This window comes from Myotis brandtii, unplaced genomic scaffold, assembly GCF_000412655.1.
Source record: "Myotis brandtii unplaced genomic scaffold, ASM41265v1 scaffold519, whole genome shotgun sequence".
Taxonomy (NCBI): Eukaryota; Metazoa; Chordata; class Mammalia; order Chiroptera; family Vespertilionidae; genus Myotis; species Myotis brandtii.
This window is the reverse complement of record NW_005369782.1, coordinates 925881-932541: the sequence shown is the minus strand read 5'-3', so window position 1 is coordinate 932541 and position 6661 is coordinate 925881.

The following is a 6661-nucleotide window of genomic DNA, read 5'->3' as shown; positions in this document are numbered from 1 at the left end:
TTTAAGGTTTAACTTTTGAGGAGTAAATTTTATTTGAAAATGTATATTCAATTATTTGTTTTTGTTATTGCATGAACATGAAAGTTAGGGTGTAATAATGTCCATAACTAGTTCAAAAGTCAGTAAAAAGAATCACAGGCTGTCGGTAGTTTTAAGAGCTTATGCCAGTCATCCCGAGAGAAGCAATTCACAACCTTCTTTGATGGACACTCACAGAGTGTCCCAAATTGACATGCTAGGAAATTCTATTTTCTCTGAACTTATAGTTTATCCCAGAAAATTGGTTCATATCACTGGGATAACAAAAAGCTGCAAGTCTTCCACTCTGCTTTCTCACTCCAAGGCTTGTGACTCAGATGGTGTCTCCATCTTCAGAAAGGCTTGAGGAAGGAATGAGGAGATGTTAACACTATTCTTATGCAGAGAGAAACAAAAAGTTAACTAGGAAGATATCAGCCTCCCAAAGAGGTACTTCACAGACACTGCATTTTCCACAAAAGTAAAATGATGTATATTCTTTTAGTCCCTTTAAAAAGCTAACACTTCTCACCAAGTTGCAAATCATTAGCATTAAGTGACATTTATGAAGTTCCAAATTTGCATAACTGCATTGAAAATTGATAATAAAACTGCCTAAAGACAGTTCTTTCCAGAATTACATTCCCATAATAATTTTTAATCATACCTGGAATTGTATAAAGATAACTGCAAATATCTGAACAGTTGTTGCAAACAGCAATAAGAGCAGTAGCCAAAATACATCATGTGACCAAAACACCCAGAATTCAGTACCAGTATTTTTATGCAAAAGAGTGATAAGATGCTGCCTATAATCCATTTGCTTATCCTATCTAATAAAGAGGGAATATGCCAATTGACCCTCACACCGTTGCAAAGATGGTGGTGCCCACAGCCAATAAGGAGGGAATATGCTAATTGACCGCCCTGCCATCAAAGATAGAGGCACCCACAACAATAAGGAGGGAATATGCTAATTAACTGCCACGCCCTCAAAAATGGCAGCACCTACAACCACAAGATGGTGGTGCCCAGTCCCCTCAGCCCCACCAGGGCGGCAAGCTCGAGGCAAGGCTGGGCCTGAGGGCGGGCCTGGCCGCTTCACACACTTGCCTCTGGAGTCCCTCAGGCCCCTCCGCCCCCAAGTCACCCGGGGCTGGTCCAAGGCACAGGCAAGCCTCAGATGGTGGCTGCACAGCCACCCGAGGCTCAGGTAACCAGGGCCGGCTGAGGCTTGCGCTGCCGGCAGTGGCAGCAACAGAGGTGTGATGGGGCATGGCCTTCCCCTGATCACCAGGTCACCTCCCACCCCTGAGGGCTCCTAGACTGTGAGGGGAGCAGGCCGGGCTGAGGGGCCCCCCTTCCAGTGCATGAATTTTCATGCACGGGGCCTCTAGTCCTATATAATAAAAGGCTAATTTCCAAATCAACCAGTTGCTATGATGCACACTGACCACCAGGGCGAAGACACTCAATGCAGGAGTTGCCCCCTGGTGGTCAGTGCACTTCCACAGGGGGAGTGCTGCTCAGCCAGAAGCTGAGTGGTAAGGAGCAGTGAGCAGGTGGGCAGTAAGGAGTGAGGGCTTCTGGACTGCAAGAGGGCGCAGGCTGGGATGAGGGACCCTCCCCCCAGTGCACAAATTTCATGCACCAGGCCTCTAGTAATTTATTAAAGAATGTGGTAACAAAAGAAGACTGAACTGAAAAAGCTCAGAACATGTTAGATTAACACTGAAGTGAACCTGGGTTCTTTTAACCTCCAGCCTATTCAGTACTGCTGCAGCCCTCTCCTCTCTCCTCTGGCTTCAACGTAACACTAACATTGCTTCCTACCAGAAATGTATACCCCACGTCATGGTGACCATTGTAAGATCAGTACATATCCTCTAACTGGAGGCTATCACATTAGCAATCCCCCAAAAAATGGCTGCTGATTCCAGAATTCTGCCTTAGGAAACTAAAAATACACACCCAATATAGGTCAGTTCCCTTATCTCTGTAGTGTAAACAGACTAGCAACAGCCCAGATGTCCTGTCAAGGAACTTGTTGCCATAAAATGCAAGAGCTCCAATCAATATCTTTGACATTTCATAAGGAGCAGCTCAGTAACTTTCCCTCCCAAGATGGTCAGTTTCTGAATGCCAAAAGCGTAGTTGGAGGCAGAGTTCATAGGCCAAGGCACTCAGCTGATGTTAGTCTTGCCATGGAAAGTGACAGAAGATTGACATTTTCTACAGCTGCTTAGAGTTAGTAAATATATGAGTATGAAAAAATGGGAGAGTCCCCCATCCTATTATAACTTATTAATTCTTGGCAGACACTTTGACTTCCTACTTGTGTCTCCACCTAGTAATTTCTAAACTCTGAGCAGTTATTACTCCTTGACTACGATTGTCACTTAGACATCAAATAATCTTGGAAAGTTAGATTTGAGCCCTCCTAAGTAAAGATTATTTAAATTACTGTTAAACATGCTGAGGTATAAAGGAATGAGCACATATCTAAATATGCCTCTAATAGTTTTATTTTTGCACAGGAAGATCCTGTGGAAACTCCATAGCAATGAAAAGATTTCCTGGAGAAAAGCAAATATCTACCTAACAATATTACACTTAAATTACCCAAAAGATCCCTTTTTTCCCAGAAAACTGAGGATTAATAGATTTGAATTCAGTTATCCTAACAGTAAATATGTTTCTTTAAATGTCTCCTTAAAGTCAAATTAACATTTTATTGTAATAGGTTGAACCTCATTTATATAAATATTTCATAATGGAAACTATGGCTTATGTAATTTCTTTTTTATACTTTGCAAAAACTGGTAAATTGAGTTCAAGATCTTCAACTACTTGACAATCATTCTGCTGTTGAAATTCACATAAGCAATGGCAGAATAAGGTGGAAAGAGCATTAGAAAGTACAGATAACAAATATGTCTCCATCTGGAAGTGTTTAAAACATCATTAACCTCCCAACTCATTATTTTTTAAAAATGCCCCTCCAAAGTATAATAATGGTACAAATGAAGCTCAAAAACATGTTGGTCACCCAGTACCCAGACCTGAATAAGTAATTTAGTTTAATTCAAAATTCAAACCAAAAACATCTGTAGAGTCCCTAGGAGTAAGGCAATCTGGGGGACACAAAGGACACTGTGTGCCTTAATGAACTAGAGCAAACAACTGGCATACAAGGAGCTAAGTTATTTAATTGGAGTGGAGAGGAAGCATTCAAGAAGTGAAAGATCATATTATTTTGGAATAACAAGAAAAGTGTCATGAAAGATTTGACATTAGAAATAAATTTGGCACAAAGGGTTTTTCTAGAAATTTGATTATCTGTTCATTAATTTTTCATAATAAATATGAAGGGAAGGTAATAAATATAAACTCTTTTATAAATCATACAATATTTTGAGTAAAGAGGAAGCAGAATCATTCAACTCTTATACCTGATCTTCTACTTCCTATATCTCCTACTAATACTACCTTGTGCATAGATGAATTTTTAAAAATCTAGCTGAATATAGTTAAACTAGTAGCCCTGCTCATGCATCCGTGTGCCAGTAGCTCCCCAGTAGCTTGCTGCTGCCCTCCAGTAGCTCTCCACTCACTGCCCTGTTCTCCTGTAGCTCCCTCCACCCCTCTCACAGTTTGCTGCCCTGCCCGCTCCTGTAGCTCTCCACCACCCACTTGTAGCCAGTAGCTCGCTGCCGCCCTCCTGTAGCTCTCGCCCTTGCTCTGCCCCCGCCCGCCCCCCTGGCATAGCTGCTGCTCTGCCCCCTCTTATAGCTCTCTGTTACCCGCTTGTAGCTCACTGCTCCACCCTCCTGCTGATCCGTGATCCGGTCATTACATGGTCGGTCTTTATGCTTCATGGCATAACGACAATTTGCATATTACAACTTTATTATATAGGATAGTTGAATATATTTTGATATATTCATACTATAGAATATTATACAGTAGTTTAACAAACAGATTTATACATAGTTAGATGAATAAATTTCCAGCATATATGTTGAATGGAAAAGCCAATTATAGAATGTTGCATATAATCTACACTAATAAAAGAGAAACATGGTAATTAGCGTACGACCGCTACCCTTCCAATTGGCTAATCAGCATATCCTTATGCAAATTAACTGTCAGCCAAGATGGCGGCCAGCAGCCATGCACTGAAGCGAACAGGGAGGCTTGCTTGCTCCAGTGACTGCGGACTCCAACGTTCCCCGCCTGAGTTGCCGGCCTCTCAGCTGCAACTCTAAGCAACTATGTACTATGTTGCAAATATAGAAGCTAAACAAAACCCCAGAAACCAGCTTTCAGTCAGCCTGCCTTCAGCCAGCCTGACCGCAACATTGTATCAATGTTTTCAGCAGCAAGGCCTCAGAGCTAAAGCTGGCCCAGAATAGAAAAAAGAAAAAGAAAAAAAGGAGCAGTTGGGAGCTTCAGTCACCCGCCAACGTGAAAACGGCCCTCAGCCCCTCACCCAGACTGGCCAGGCACCCCAGTGGGGACCCCCACCCTGATCCAGGACACCCTGCAGGGCAAACCAGCCAGCCCCCACCCGTGCACCAGGCCTCTATTCTATATAGTAAAAGGGTAATATGCTTCCAGGCACTGGGATCAGCGGAGCAGCGAGGCTCCCGGCACCGGGATCAGCGTGACAAGGGGCAGCATCCAAACCCCCTGATCACCCAGCGGCTCTGTGTGTGACAGGGGACAGGGCCACAACCTCCCTATCTGCCCTGCTCTGTTCGTGTCAGGGGAAGGCGCCCCAATCCCCTGATCGCCCAGCGGCTCTGTGTGTGACAGGGGACAGGGCCACAACCTCCCTATCTGCCCTGCTCTGTTCGTGTCAGGGGAAGGCGCCCCAATCCCCTGATCGCCCAGCGGCTCTGTGTGTGACAGGGGACAGGGCCACAACCTCCCTATCTGCCCTGCTCTGTTCGTGTCAGGGGAAGGCGCCCCAATCCCCTGATCGCCCAGCGGCTCTGTGTGTGACAGGGGACAGGGCCACAACCTCCCTATCTGCCCTGCTCTGTTCGTGTCAGGGGAAGGCGCCCCAATCCCCTGATCGCCCAGCGGCTCTGTGTGTGACAGGGGACAGGGCCACAACCTCCCTATCTGCCCTGCTCTGTTCGTGTCAGGGGAAGGCGCCCCAATCCCCTGATCGCCCAGCGGCTCTGTGTGTGACAGGGGACAGGGCCACAACCTCCCTATCTGCCCTGCTCTGTTCGTGTCAGGGGAAGGCGCCCCAATCCCCTGATCGCCCAGCGGCTCTGTGTGTGACAGGGGACAGGGCCACAACCTCCCTATCTGCCCTGCTCTGTTCGTGTCAGGGGAAGGCGCCCCAATCCCCTGATCGCCCAGCGGCTCTGTGTGTGACAGGGTACGGCGCCCCAACCCCCCTGATGGGCCCTGCTCTGTGAGTGACAGGGGGGAGCACCCCAACCCCCTGATCGGCCCTGCTCTGAGCCTGACCAGGGGCTCCACCTAGGGATTGGGCGTGCCCTCTGCCACCCGGGAGCAGGCCTAAGCCAGCAGGTCTTTATATCCCGAGGGGTCCCAGACTGCGAGAGGGCACAGGGCGGGCTGGGGGACCCCCCTCCCACCCGAGGGCCCAAATTTTTGTGCACCGGGCATCTAGTATATTATAAATGCCAAAACCATAGGAGGAGTCATTATAGTTTATGTAATTCTATTTATCTCAATTGACCTGAATTTCCAGGGAATAAATAATCTTGAAATTTTGGTATAGACCAACCCAAGGGAGATGTTTTTTAAGTTTTTAAGATAGGATTCAACCCCAGGAGTGGTTAACGCTGAGAGTCAACAACTTGTGTAGGGTGGCAAGGACTTCAGGACAGGGGTGTCACCAATCACTCTCTCTGAACATAGTATCCATAGTGGTCTGGAAGGCAGCATTCCAGCTCCACATGGGACAGTCAGTTCAGTACAAGAAACTATAACCCTGTCTTTTAGAGTCACAATTCACATGCATACTAGTACATGGTTAAATGTATTAAAAGTTCTGAGAAGTCATGCAGCAACAGAATTTGTTGAGCATTGTTCAGCTCCTTGCTAAGCTCCACTCCCATGTGCCTCTTCACCATAAGGTACCTAAGCCTTCATGTGTCAAAAACTGAATTTATGGATTGCAGCCCCAAATGTGATCTTCTTGGGATGACTCCTAAAGTGTACAAGTTATTCATCTAGTGGTGCCAGTCAGAAAGCTTGATTCCACTCTTTCTCGCATCTTATATTTATAATCTTACATCAAATCCTGTTAGTTATACATACACAAAGCCTGTTATTTCTGAACATTTTTCTCAATTTCTGCCACTCCCATTATAGTGCATTAGAGTATGTACTACATTACCCCTATCCATTCCTGCCATCTGTATTAGTCTATTTAGGCAGCCTTGACAAAAGACCTTGGTCTGGGTGGCCTAAACAACAGAAACTTATTATTTCATGATTCTGGAGGCTACGGGTCTATGTTCAAGGCACTGTTAAATTTGGTTTCTAGTGAGTCCTGTCTTACTGGCTTGCAAATGTCCTCACATGGCCTCTTCTCTGCATAGCTGTGAGAGAGAGAGAGGGAGAGAGAGAGAGAGAGAGAGAGAGAGAGAGAGAA